Source organism: Acinonyx jubatus, chromosome D1 (genome assembly GCF_027475565.1).
Source record: "Acinonyx jubatus isolate Ajub_Pintada_27869175 chromosome D1, VMU_Ajub_asm_v1.0, whole genome shotgun sequence".
NCBI classification, from domain to species: Eukaryota; Metazoa; Chordata; class Mammalia; order Carnivora; family Felidae; genus Acinonyx; species Acinonyx jubatus.
This window is the reverse complement of record NC_069390.1, coordinates 103,152,559-103,165,407: the sequence shown is the minus strand read 5'-3', so window position 1 is coordinate 103,165,407 and position 12,849 is coordinate 103,152,559. Positions and strand designations below refer to the sequence as shown.

The window sequence follows — 12,849 nt, the reverse complement described above, 5'->3', positions numbered from 1 at the left end:
AAAAAGAGGTATGCATATACAAATACTAAGCCATAAGAAAGAATGAAATCTTGCCATTTGCAACAACATGGATGGACGGACCTTGTGGGCATTACGCTAAGTAGAATACGACAGAGAAAGACAGATATGTTTTCACTTATATGTGTAATATGGAAAAACAGCAACAACACCCAAGCTAATAGATACAGTGAACAGACTGGTGGTTGCCAGGGGGGGCAGGAGGTGGGGGTTGGTGGGGGAAATAGGTGAGGGGAGTCAAAAGGTACAAACTTCCAGTTATAAAATAAATAAGTCCTGGGGATATCATGTACAACATAGCATGGCCACTACAGTTATGAATTCTGTACTGCATATTTGAAAGTTGCTAAGGGAGTGGATCTTAAAAGTTCTTATTATAAGAAAAAAGTTTCTGTAACCATGTATGGTGACAAATGTTAATTAGATTTATTGTGGTGATCATTTTGCAATATGCAAATATCAGATCATTGCGTTGTATGCTTTAAAATAATATAATGTTATATATCAGTTACACCTCAATAAAAAAGACAATGCAATTCTCTACCCAACACGGATTTTTCCCTCCAGTCTTATTCTTCTTACTGTAAACAAAACAAAACAAAGCACATGTGATGACACTTTGGAGAAGTCGACAGTATGTAGTAATTGTTTCCTCTTTGTCTCTACCGAAAGAAGTCTCTTACCTTAAGTCTGATTAAAAATCACCATTTCCAGGAAGAGTCCACTGTTTAACCTGAGCTGTCTGGCTCCCCTGTTATTATTACCATTATCATTAAACAAGCATTTTTGTGTTTAATGTGCTGTTGCCTCTCTCCCTTCTGCTAACTCTCCTCCGGCCACAAGAGCCTCTTTCTCAGCCTCACACACTCCAAGCTCTTTCCAGCCTCAGGGCCTTTACATTAGCTGTTTTCTTTGCTTAGCATGTACTTCCTTCCTCATAATCTTGGCATGGGACACTTTGTGTTGGCCCATTCTTATTTAAATTGCTACCTCTTCATAGAGGTACTTAATTTTCCACATAGCATTTTCCACTATCTGATATTTTGATCTTTTTTTTTTTTTTTAAAATGTGTCTAGTCTCATTTCCCCTCTGCTAGAATGTTAGCTTCTTGGGAACAGGGACCTGTTTCTCTCATTTGCTGAATCACAGTGCCTGTAGAAGAGCTTGGTTCATGGTAGGCCTTCAATAAATATTTGTCGGATGTATGAAAGATCCTCAAATAATTCTTGTTAGGTTGGTTTGTCTTCCTCTACCTGTGGGGGGAAACTCACATGTGAGCCTCAGGGATGCAACACATTGCTTCCAACCTTGATGAGCTGGCTGGAAGGCAGTGAGGTGGAGAGGTGAGGTAGCAGATCAAAGACTGACAGACTACGAAGATGCGAAGGGACCATGAAACCAGGTTCTTATCTTCATGAAGCCACTAACTGACAAGGCTTGTGATTTGGGCAGGCAGCCCAGGCTTAATCACTACTTAGAGGAGTAGGGAAACTACCTTATCCCTCAACACTTCAGGTCGTGATTGCTTCCTCGAGCAGTTTGTGAGCACCTGCCATAGACTATACTAGCTTTTTTTGGAACCTCCACATTAGGAACTCCATTCATAGATAGATAGCAGTAGGAACTCAATTCATGGATATCTGTGTGGTCAAATGAAATAGTGTCTGGCACATAAAAGGCATTCAGTAGGGAGGGATTCCATTACCTCTTGCCTGGGTATAACCATTCCTGCCAGGGTGCCACGAGGGAAGAGTATAGTCTTTCTGGACATGAGAAGGTGAGCGAGCATATGAGGTGTCAACAAATGGGAAAGGAATGCTGCCCAGCAGGGCCACTGTTAGATTTGCATGTCAATGTACCACCTGCACAGCTCTCCTTAGTGGCCGGGGGTCCAGCAGGTGTTAGTTCTCTCTCCTCTATAGTAAGTATTGAACCATGCAAGATCCTAAGGCTAGTAGCCACTGCTGCATGATGACTAAAATCAAAAGTCACAGATGTTCCCCTCTGCTTCTCAGCTCAGAGCTGAAGCTATTGACTGGGGTCCTCAAGGCCTCAGAGAACTTGGAAGTTTGTGTATTTTATTAATCAACTTGTTCCATTTGTAAGAAAGTGTTAAGCCCCAGAGTCCGTATTTTGCCTTTTTCACTTACTCCTTTATATTCATATATTGAGCCCTTGCTATGTTCTAGGTTTTGCACTAGGTGGTTGGCATACATCAGTGAATAAAACAGACACAGGTCCTTGCTTTTGTGAAGCCAACATTCTGTGGGGGAATCTCATAATAAACAATAGCATAGTGATTGTTAATTCTATAGTATATTGAAAGGTGATGGGCCTATAAATTAAAAGCAATGCCAAAAAAAAAAAAAAGCAATGCAATGTAAGGGGGATCAGTAGTCCCTGGGGGTGAGTGAGATAGGGTAAGTTATGGTATTAAAAAAATAGTGAGGGGAGCACCTGGTAGCTCAGTTGGTTAAGTGTCTGACTTTGGCTCATGATCATGTTATGATCTCATGGTTTGTGGGTTTGAGTCCCGCATCAGGCTCTGCGCTGATAGTTCAGAGCCTGGAGCCTATTTCTGATTCTGTGTTTCCCTCTCTCTCTCCCCCTCCCCTGCTCATGTTCTGACTCCCTCTCTCTTTCTGTCTCAAAAATAAACATAAAAAAAATACAACAAGCCTCATTGAAAAAGAGAGATTTCATGGAAGTCTTAAAGGAGGTAGGGAATCAGTCACTGGACGTTTGTGAAGAGAGAGTTCCAGGCAGAGAAAACAAGTAGATCCGAAGGTGGAAGTATGCTTGTTTGAGGAGCAGAGTGGCTGATGTGGCTGGAACTGATGGGTATGGAGGAGAGAAGGAGGAGACAAAATCAGAGAGGGGGGACCAGATGGCATACGGCCTTGTAAGCTACTACAGTGCAATGAGAGCATTAGCAGGAAGGCAGGGTTTAGTGGTGTCAGAACAGCAGAGATGCCCGAGGGCACCGTACAAGGTCTGTTTCTAGGAGGAGTGTTCCTTGACCATGCCCCAGAAGGTGCCTCTCAGGGGCTTCAACCACAAAGCATGGTCTGGAGGACAGTAAGGGCTATAGGGCAAATATGAATGGAGGAAACTGATAGGGTTGTTTTCCATTTTAGACTAGTAAAGGGTGAGATGTCTCATAAGCATCCAAGTAGAAATGGTCAGTAGAGAGTTGAATATATGAGTCTGAAGTTCAGGAGAGATGTCTGGGCTTCAAACATAAATTTGGGAGTTAACATTTATGTGATATTTACTTATGATATGGACCTTCCTCTGACCAGGGAGCACTAACCTGTGATGATTCCCCCTTTCCTTTCTGGTTTTTCCTATTATCCTTTGGCCTTCCCTTTCCACCCTGCCAACAATTCAGCCAAGGAGAGGAAGAGGACTCAGAGGAGAGACAATTTGGTTTGGAGGTACAGGATGAGTAGGCTGCTCTCCTATAACCAGTACCCACTCTCCTTCCCCAAGAAAGGCAGTGGAAGAGATAAAGGTGGGAGGGGAACTAGTGAGATTTTTCTGGTTGAGGAGGTCATGGAAACCTGACTTCCCACCAAGCTGGGTTTTAGGGAGGGGTATAGGTTGACGCTCCCACCCCCAACATACACACAGATTGCTTTATAAGACATGAAATAGAGGGGATATACTCCTCCTCTTCTGAGTAGAGTCCTAGGAGTCATAATGACAGTAAAAAAGAAATGGTTATATGGTATATCTGGTTAGATAAGACCTGATCAACCTCTCAGAGGTCTTTGAGCCCAGCAGGTCCAGAAAAACCAGAATATTTTCAGTGCACTCAGGAGTGTCACTGAAGTTGCCTGGATTCATTAGAATGCTTTTGAATTTTTTTAAAAAATGTTTATTTTGTGTGTGTGTGTGTGTGTGTGTGTGTATGTGTATATGTGTGTGTGTGTGTGTGTGAGAGAGAGAGAGAGAGAGAGAGAGCACAAGTGGGGGAAGAGCAGAGAGAGAGGGAGATACAGAATCCAAAGCAGGCTCAAGGTAGGAGTGATTTGATTAGGCACTGGCTCCATTGCTATTCTCATAGGGGTGTTGGCTTTGTCCTCAGGCTGGCTTCCCTCCTAAGAGCAAAATGTGTGTATAAGTTTTAGGCCTCACTTCTGCCGGTTCAGAAAGGGAACTTCTCTTCTCCCCATCATGAAAAAATAGTCCTGGACTTCTGTTTGGACCAACCTCAGTCATGTGCTTACCTCTGAAGAAGGATTGTGACTAAGGAATTGCCATCAAGGCAAGAAGGATGAGGTTATGCCTGAGTCAATCAGGATCCACCAATGGAACTTGCTGGGAGGGGTGGCAGTTTATGTCAATCCCACTGAAGTCACCTGTATGCTATGTAATGGAGGGATCACACGGATCCTGGAGAGGAAACCAATAAAGTCACCATGTAGATGGAGAAAGCCATACTCCTAACGGGTTTTGTGGACAGGAGTGAGGGCCTGCTCAGTAGCAACCTATGGACCAAAAGGGGATGATGGACATCTCGGCAGATGTGGGGATCTGTAGATAATGATCAAGGGCTAGATTCCATACCCATCCCATCGCTGACACCTTGATATTATTCTCCTTGTGGAACTTAGATACAACTGTGGAGAAAGAGGGGCACCCAGCAATTACTAAAATTAAGTTTCTGCTGCTTCAGCATAGTGAGAACTTGGGAGAAGTTAAAATAGAAAATAAGGTTGCATTTCTCACCCATCAAAGTTTATAGTCGCGGACTCCATACCTGCTACAATAATTAGCACTGTGACCTTCAGAGATAACTTCCAGCAAATCCAGGTTCACAAGCTAGGAGGAAAGGGTTCTTCCTCACATTTGTCTATTGGAATTTTTGTCTTTCAAAGCTCAGCTTAAATTGCACTTGTTCTGTGATGACTTCCCCAACCAGCCAACCACAAGTTCTCTTCTCCTGTGCTTTGTTTCTAGAACCCTTTGTGTTGCAGTGCATCTTTGGAAGTCCCAAGGCTCTGCCTGATGTGTGCCTCTGGTCTTAAAAGGCACTGTGTTCAGAATATGGTATCTGAGAACTTTCTGGAAACAATCTTCCCCTGGTTTTTTTGTTTGTTTGTTTTGTTTTGTTTTGTTTGTTTGTTTTGGCCAGTGGCTTAAAAAAAATGAGTTAATGCCTCTAAAAATATCTCGAAGACCATCTTGGAGTCTAAGAGGTGGAAACAGAGGTACTTCCTTTGTAGCTCAATTGAGGAGCTCTTTTGAGGTGGATAGAATCTCATGGCATCCTACCCCAAATTTAATGATTTCCTCTACCTTTGACTCTTTTTACTTTCTAGATTCCTGAACTGAGCTCTTTAAGATATACTTAACTTAAGTCCTATCATGGAGGTGAGGGCCTCTCCATGTGCAAACACATGACCATCGGGAGAAAAAAGAAAAAACAAAGACTGAATTTTGAGTATGCTTTCAAATGTGAATAGAAGATTTTGTTTTGCTATATGGGTTTTGTGGGTCCAGAGACAATCATAAGCAGACTTACCAAACTGCAAACTGTGAATTGCTGTTTTCTGTTGACTAGGTTAAATTGGATTTCTTTTGTGCAACAAAATCAAGGGTTTAAAATTTAGAAAACAAACAAGCAAAATAAAACAGGCTTTTATGACCTGATGTTTTCTCATTCAATTATAAAGCCCACGTGTTGAGAAAAGATAGGGAAAAAGCAACATATGTCTAACAGCCAGAAAGAATTTTAGGAGAAGCAGTGATGTTTTTATTCCTCTAGACTGAGCAATAAGTTTACACACTGCAGGGAAAAAAATTACCTAAAGCAGGGTGCGTTTAGTGTTGTAGGAAGAAAGTCCCTACTTCTTCTGACAGATGATGTGTGTGTGCCTACATGTGAGCTTACTTGGAAGTGGGTGGAGGGTACGTGGAAAATGTAAGAAAGGAGATAATATTTATTAGCTAGTATGTTCCAGAGCCAAATGCCACTGAGAGATTTATGTTCTGTCATGTAATCTGTACAAATATCCTATCGGGTAGGTATTTCTTTTTATTTCCATTTTATATGTGAGGAAACCGAGCCTCTGAAAGATGTGTCTGGAGCATACATTTCTTTGTGTACTTTGGTTATGGGGTCTTGGGTTTGGGACAAGATGCAAAACAAGGTTACACATCTCCAAAACCCATTCTCATTTCATCCCTTCATACCAGCTTTCTAAATATCCATGTTACATGATCAGAAGTCAAAATAAAAGGAAACAAGATCAAGGAGTTTGAACAAAAGGGCACCACACTGTTGGTTAGTTTCTTAAACCTGAAGAGGCCAGAGACAACTGGTCAGGGGTGATAAAACAGAGCTGTTCTCAGATTCATTACTACATACTTTTATTTTTAATGTTTATTTATTTATTTTGAGAGAGAGAGAGAACGAGTGTGCACATGAGCAATCGAGCAGGGGAGGGGCAGAGAGAGAGGGGGAGAGAGAGAGAATCCCAAGCAGGCTCCACACTGTCAGCACAGAACCATAGATGGGGCTTAATCCTATGAACCATGAGATCATGGCCTGAGCAGAGATCAGGAGACGGAGGCTTAAGCAACTGAGCCACCTAAGTGCCCCACTGCACACTTTCTTAATCATTTTTTAAAATTTCATTATAAAAATGTTTAAGAATGTCAACTTTATTGAAATAAAGCTTACAGATAAGATGATGCATGATCAGATTTATTTTTCTATGACTCAAGTCTGTGGCAAACACTGACTTCAGATTCTAGCCAATTAAAAAGGGACCACGCTATGTAAATAAGAGGAAAAGGAAATAAAATGTCTTTACTGTGATCCCAGTTTTGTATTTTTTAAAAAAACTACTCTCTCTATTAAGATCTGATTAAGATTGGCTCCTACTCCCATTCAATGAATTGAAGAAAGTCCAGTGTTCTGAAAGTTTCTTCAGATTCCTGACACTCAGGGCCCCCTTTGGCTCTAAGCTCCTGCTTCCTCCAGTGGTGATTATCTTGATATCCATAGCATGTCACTCTTCTGCTCACACTGATTCAGATGTGAAATTCATCCACTCCCTGTAATTTTCACAAAAAAGGGGCTGCACAAAATGCTATGTGTTTAGCAGACTCTGTTAAAGTTATGGTGGTGGAGGCATGTACATTAGAGTAATGCAATAGTTTTAAATTGTGTCTGTACTTCATCAATCCTAAAGTATGCAACTTTTCACATTGTAGTATCTCTGAAATAAGAATGTGCCCTACAGGGCACCCAGGTAGTGGCTCAGTAGGTTAAGTGGACTTCAGCTCCAGTCATGGTCTTGCAGTTCATAAGTTCAAGCCCCACATTGGGCTCTGTACTGACAGCTTGGAGCCTGGAGCTTGCTTCGGATTCTGTGTCTCCCTCTCTCTCTGTCCCTCCCCCCACTTATGATCTGTCTCTCTCTCAAAAATAAACAAACATTAAAAAAAGTTTTTTTTAAAAAAGAATGTGCCTTACAATTGAAGGCATGTCATAATTTAATTGGCAGTATCTTTTCTTTCATAGTGGTACATAAAATAATGATGCATTTTATAATCAGTGGCATCTTAGATTCAATGAAACAGGGAATTCTACTTCTCTGTTTTTCTTTTAATGTTTTTTTTCACTTATTTTTGAGAGAGAGAGACAGAGTATGAGCGGGGAAGGGGCAGAGAGAGAGGGAGACACAGAATCCAAAGCAGGCTCCAGGTTCTGAGCTGTCAGCACAGAGCCCGATGCAGGGCTTGAACTTGTGAACCACGAGATCATGCCCTAAGCTATAGTCAGAGCTTAAGTGACTGAACCACCCAGGTGCCCCTACTTCTCTGTTTTTCAAAACGTCTCTGTTTATTTCTACCATTTGAGCTCTACCTTCTTTCCCTGGTGCTTTGATCCAGTCTGGTGCCTCTATCACATTTCTTTAGCCCACTTCTGATTTTGGCAATAACTGCAGCAGATAGTTCCATGCCAGCTCATATTAAAAATATTGCCTTGAGTGTGTTGCATATCTTCCCATTTTCTACTACAGATAAATCTGTCTAGCCAAGTATAGTTCAGAAGTGTGGGGGTTAACATCCCCAGGGCAACCTTCAACTAGTGAGTGTCAGAAGCTGGTGGGGAAATGCCCCTGCTTCCCTTCCTCCATGGGAATAATAAAGGGAGACATTCTTGCAAGCTTTTCTGTCAGGAGGTTCTGGAAAAATCAGGCCCACAGGGACAACACACCTTACACTAGCTTTTTCACCTCACGTTTCTCACTCCTGCTCCCTAGGATCACCTCTCAAATAAATTACCTGCACAGAAGTCTTTGTTTCTGGCTCTGTATTTGTTTTGTTTTGTTTTGGTGTGGGACATGGGACTCAAGCTAGGGCCCTCTGTCCTCTCCCTTCCAGAGCTCCCTCTTCCCTTATGCAGAGCAATTCAGCTCTTTCCATCTCTTATATCCAGACCCACCCAGCACACACTCAACTTTTGTATGTCTAAGATTTCACCTGCATCTTTGAAAGGATTGTTGTAAAAGTTTACCAGATTCTGTCCAGGGCAAGGGGTAGGGAGTTGTGTTTTGTTGTTGTTGTTGTTGTTGTTGTTGTTGTTGTTGTTTTAGTTTTCTCAGCTTGCATTCCTATAGAAAGAAAAAACTGTAAGGATCTTTGCTAAAATGTCAATGGTTATCTGAAGATGGAAGGAGGGGTAGTTTAATTTTTTTTCTTTTTGTTCCTTAGTATTTTCTAAAATTTCTGTAATGAATAGGTCTTAATTTTATATTAAGTTAAAATAAAAATGTGATCAAACTGACTTTTTTTCCTTTTAAAAAATAACATTGTTCAAGTTTATAATTTACATACCATGTATTCACCCATTTTAAGTATACAATTCGATGATTTGTAGTTTTAGATTTACCAAGTTGAGTAGGGGCCACGGGCAGGCCACCCCAAAATGTACCACTTTGGCATGCAGATTATTTTGACTGAAAACAGTCAAGGCCCAAAAGACTCAGGAAGAAACTTTGAACTTCCTCCAATTGTCTAAAAAGAATTTAGATAGAGGAAGAGAGCTATCACCAAGAAGAGAGCCATCACCATGGATAACTACAGTATAATATGGACTAGGGGTTTTAAACAGGGAGGACTGTAGCAATCTGTTTGTTAAAACTCCTCTCTATATCCCATTGTTTCTGAATGGCCCAGAAAATATTTGTTTACCAAACATGTACTTTTTTCATCTTCCTGTGAATTAATTTTCTTCCCTTTGAAATCCCAGACCCATGGCCCCTTCTCCTTAGTTCAAGATGACATATATACCTCATTTTGCCTGACTATCTTTGGAATCTCATATCTATGTGGATTCCCTGTACGTATGAAATTAAATTTTATTTTCTTTTGTTAATCTGTCTCATGTCAGTTTTTTTCTTTTAGAACAAATGGGGGAGGGGCAGATGGAGAGGGAGATAAAATCTTAAGCAGGCTCCATGCCCATCGAAGAGCACAATGAGGGGCTCAGTTTCATGATTGTGAGATCATGACCTGAGCCAAAATCAAGAATGGGATACTTAACTGAGTGAGGCACCGAGTCACCCATGTCTCATGTCAGCTTAATTCTTAGACCAGCTAGAAGAAATCTGAAGGATAGAGTAAAATTTTTTCCTCCCCAACATGTACAACCATCACCATATCCAGTTTTAGAACATTTCCTTGTCTCTAATAAGATCCTTCATATCTGTTTACAGTTAATCCCCATTCCCACCCTTAACCCTAAGGTAAACATGAATTTACTCTTCAGTCATTATGGATTTGCCTTTTCTGGACATTTCATATAAACAGAAGCATGTAATAGTTTGGCTTCTTTTATTTAGCATAATATTTTTAAAGTTTATTCATGTTGTAGCATGTATCTGTATTTTACTTTTTGCTTATTAGTGTTGGTATTCCATTGTGGACATACCACGTTTTGTTTATTCCTTCACCAGTTGATGGATGTCTGAGCTTTTTGACTAATTTTTTTTTTTACTATTAAAAATTTTTTTTTAATCTTTATTTAGTTTTGAGAGAGAGACAGAGTGTGAGTGGGGGAGGAACAGAGAGAGAGGGAGACACAGAATCCAAAGCAGGCTCCAGGCTTCAACCTGTTAGCACAGAGCCCGACGCGAGGCTTGAAGTCACAAACCATGAGATCATGACCTGAGCTGAAGTCGGCCGCTTAACCAACCGAGCCACCCAGGTGTCCCTTTTTTTGACTATTATAAATAATGGTGCTACAAATGTGAATGTACAAATTTTGTGTGAATATATTTTATTTCTCTAGAGTAGATATACAGGAATGCAATTTCTGGGTCAGTGAAAAATCTATATTTAACTTTAAAAGAGATGCAAAACTATTTTTCAAAGTGGCTGTACTACTTTATTTTCCCATCAGCAATGTATGAGAATTCCTATTTCTTCACATTCTTGCTGACACTTGTTATTATCTGTCTTCTGATCATAGCCATCCTGGTGGGCAGGAAGTGGTTTCTCATTGTGGTTTTAATGTGCATTTCTCTAATGACTAATGATATTAAGCATCTTTTCATGTGCTTATGAGCTTTTGTACATCTTCTTTAGAGAAATATCTATTCAAATCTTTTGCCCATTTAAAAATTGGATTGTCTTCTCATTAAGTTGTAAGAGTTCTTTCTATATTCTGTATATAAATTTTCACCATATGTGTGATTTACAAATTTTCCTACGCTGTGGCTTGTCTTTTCATTTTCTTGTGATGTCTTTTGAGTGCAATTTTTTTTTAACTTTTGAAATAATGTAAGGTTCAGAGGAAGTTGCAAAGATAATGCAGAGCAGTCCCATTATTCTTCACCCAATTTCACCCCCAAATTTTGAATTTTGATTAAGTCCAATTTACTAATTATTTTAATGGATTATGCTTCTTGAATTGTTTAAAAATTTTTTGCAAAAAACAAGGTCTTGACATTTTCTCCGATTTTATTTTTATAAGATTTATAGCTTTAGTTTTTGTTTTTTTTTTTAAAGTAATCTCTGTGCCTAATGTTGTGGGGCTTGAGCTTATGACTCTGAGGTCAAGAGTCGCATGCTCTATCGAATGAGCCAGCCAGGTGCCCCAGCTTTAGCTCTTACATTGATGTCCCTGATCCATTTTGAATTAATTTTTGTATATAGTGTGAGGTAAGGGTCTACATTCATTATTTTGCATGTGGATATCCAGTTGTCCCAGCAGCATTTGTTGAAGACTCTTTCTATCAAACTGCCTTTATCAAAAATCAATTGGTCGGGTGGTGGGAGGGAGGGGACAGTGGGTGATGGGCATTGAGGAGGGCACCTGTTGGGATGAGCACTGGGTGTTGTATGGAAACCGATTTGACAATAAATTTCATTAAAAAAAATAAAATTAAATTAACTACTGCTTGGTGTAGACCAAAAAAATCAATTGATTATAAATATATGAATTTATTTCTGAACTCTCAGGTCTGTTCTATTTATCTATGTTTATCCTTATGTCAGTTATCAAACTGTACTGATAACTGTAGCTTATATTATTTTAAAGATATTTTTTATTTTTTTTAATGTTTATTTATTTTTGAGACAGAGAGAGACAGAGCATGAGCAGGGAAGGGGCAGAGAGAGAGGGAGACATAGAATCTGAAGCAGGCTCCAGGCTTGGGGGTGTCAGCACAGAGCCCAACGAGGGGCTTGAGGTCGTCAACTGCGAGATCATAACCTGAGCCGAAGTCAGATGCTCAACCGAGCCACCCAGGCGCCCCTTAACAATATTTTTTAAAATGTTTATTAATTTTGACAGAAAGAGAGAGCATGAGCAGAGGAGGGGCAGAGACAGAGAGAGAGAGAGAGAGAGAGAGAGAAGGAGAGAGAATCCCAGCTAGGCCCCGCACTGCCAGCACGGAGCCTAATATGGAGCTCAAACTCACGTACTGTGAGATCATGACGTGAGCTGAAATTAAGAGTCTGACGCTCAACCAACTGAACCCCCCATATGCCCCAATTTATATTAAGTTTTAAGATTAGGAAATGCAAAAGAAGTTCTTTTTCAACATTTTTTGGCTATTCTGTGTGTTCTGAGTTTCCATATACACTTTAGATACAGCTTGTTAATTTCTGCAAAAAAAGGCCTGCTGGAATTTTGATAGACATTGAGTTGAATCTATAGATCAATTTCAGGGGAACTGCCATTTTAACAATATTGAGTGTTCCAATCATTGAACATGGAATGTCTCTCCATTTATTAAGATCATATTTCATTTCCTTTAGTATTGTTTTGAAATTTTCATGTACAAGTCATGCACTTCTTTTGCTAATTTATTCATAAATATTTTATTCTTCTTAATATTGTGAATGGAATTGTTTTTATTTTTTTCTGATTGTTCATTTTCATATATAGAAGTAAATTTATTTTTGTATATTAATATTGTCTGAAACCTTACTCAACTTGCTTAATTTAAAAAAATTTTTTTAATGTTTATTTATTTTTGAGAGAGAGAAAGAGAGAGCACAAGCAGGGGAGGGGCAGTGAGAGAGGGAGACACAGAATTCAAAGCAGGCTCCAGGCTCTGAGCCATCAGCACAGAGCCCAATGCGGGGCTTGAGCCCACAAACTGAGATCATGACCTAAGCCAAAGTTGAACGGTCAACCGACTGAGCCACCCAGGCACCCCCCCTTATTAATTTTAATAGGGGTTTGTGTGCATGTGTACATATTCCTTAGGATCTTCTGTATAGAAAATCATGGTTTGTGCACATCTGGACAGTTTTGCTTCCTTTTCTTTCTTTTTCCTGTGATTGTACAGGCTAGAATC

The 12,849-nt window shown here is 40.1% G+C and overlaps 2 protein-coding genes across 3 annotated transcripts in view; both read left to right on the top strand.

The window, feature by feature from the left end:
• Nucleotides 1–12,849, top strand: part of BCO2 (beta-carotene oxygenase 2) — a 104,370-nt gene that overhangs the window by 18,239 nt on the left and 73,282 nt on the right. The gene's annotated exons all lie outside the window — the stretch shown is intronic.
• Nucleotides 1–12,849, top strand: part of TEX12 (testis expressed 12) — a 57,359-nt gene that overhangs the window by 18,239 nt on the left and 26,271 nt on the right. The window lies entirely within an intron of this gene.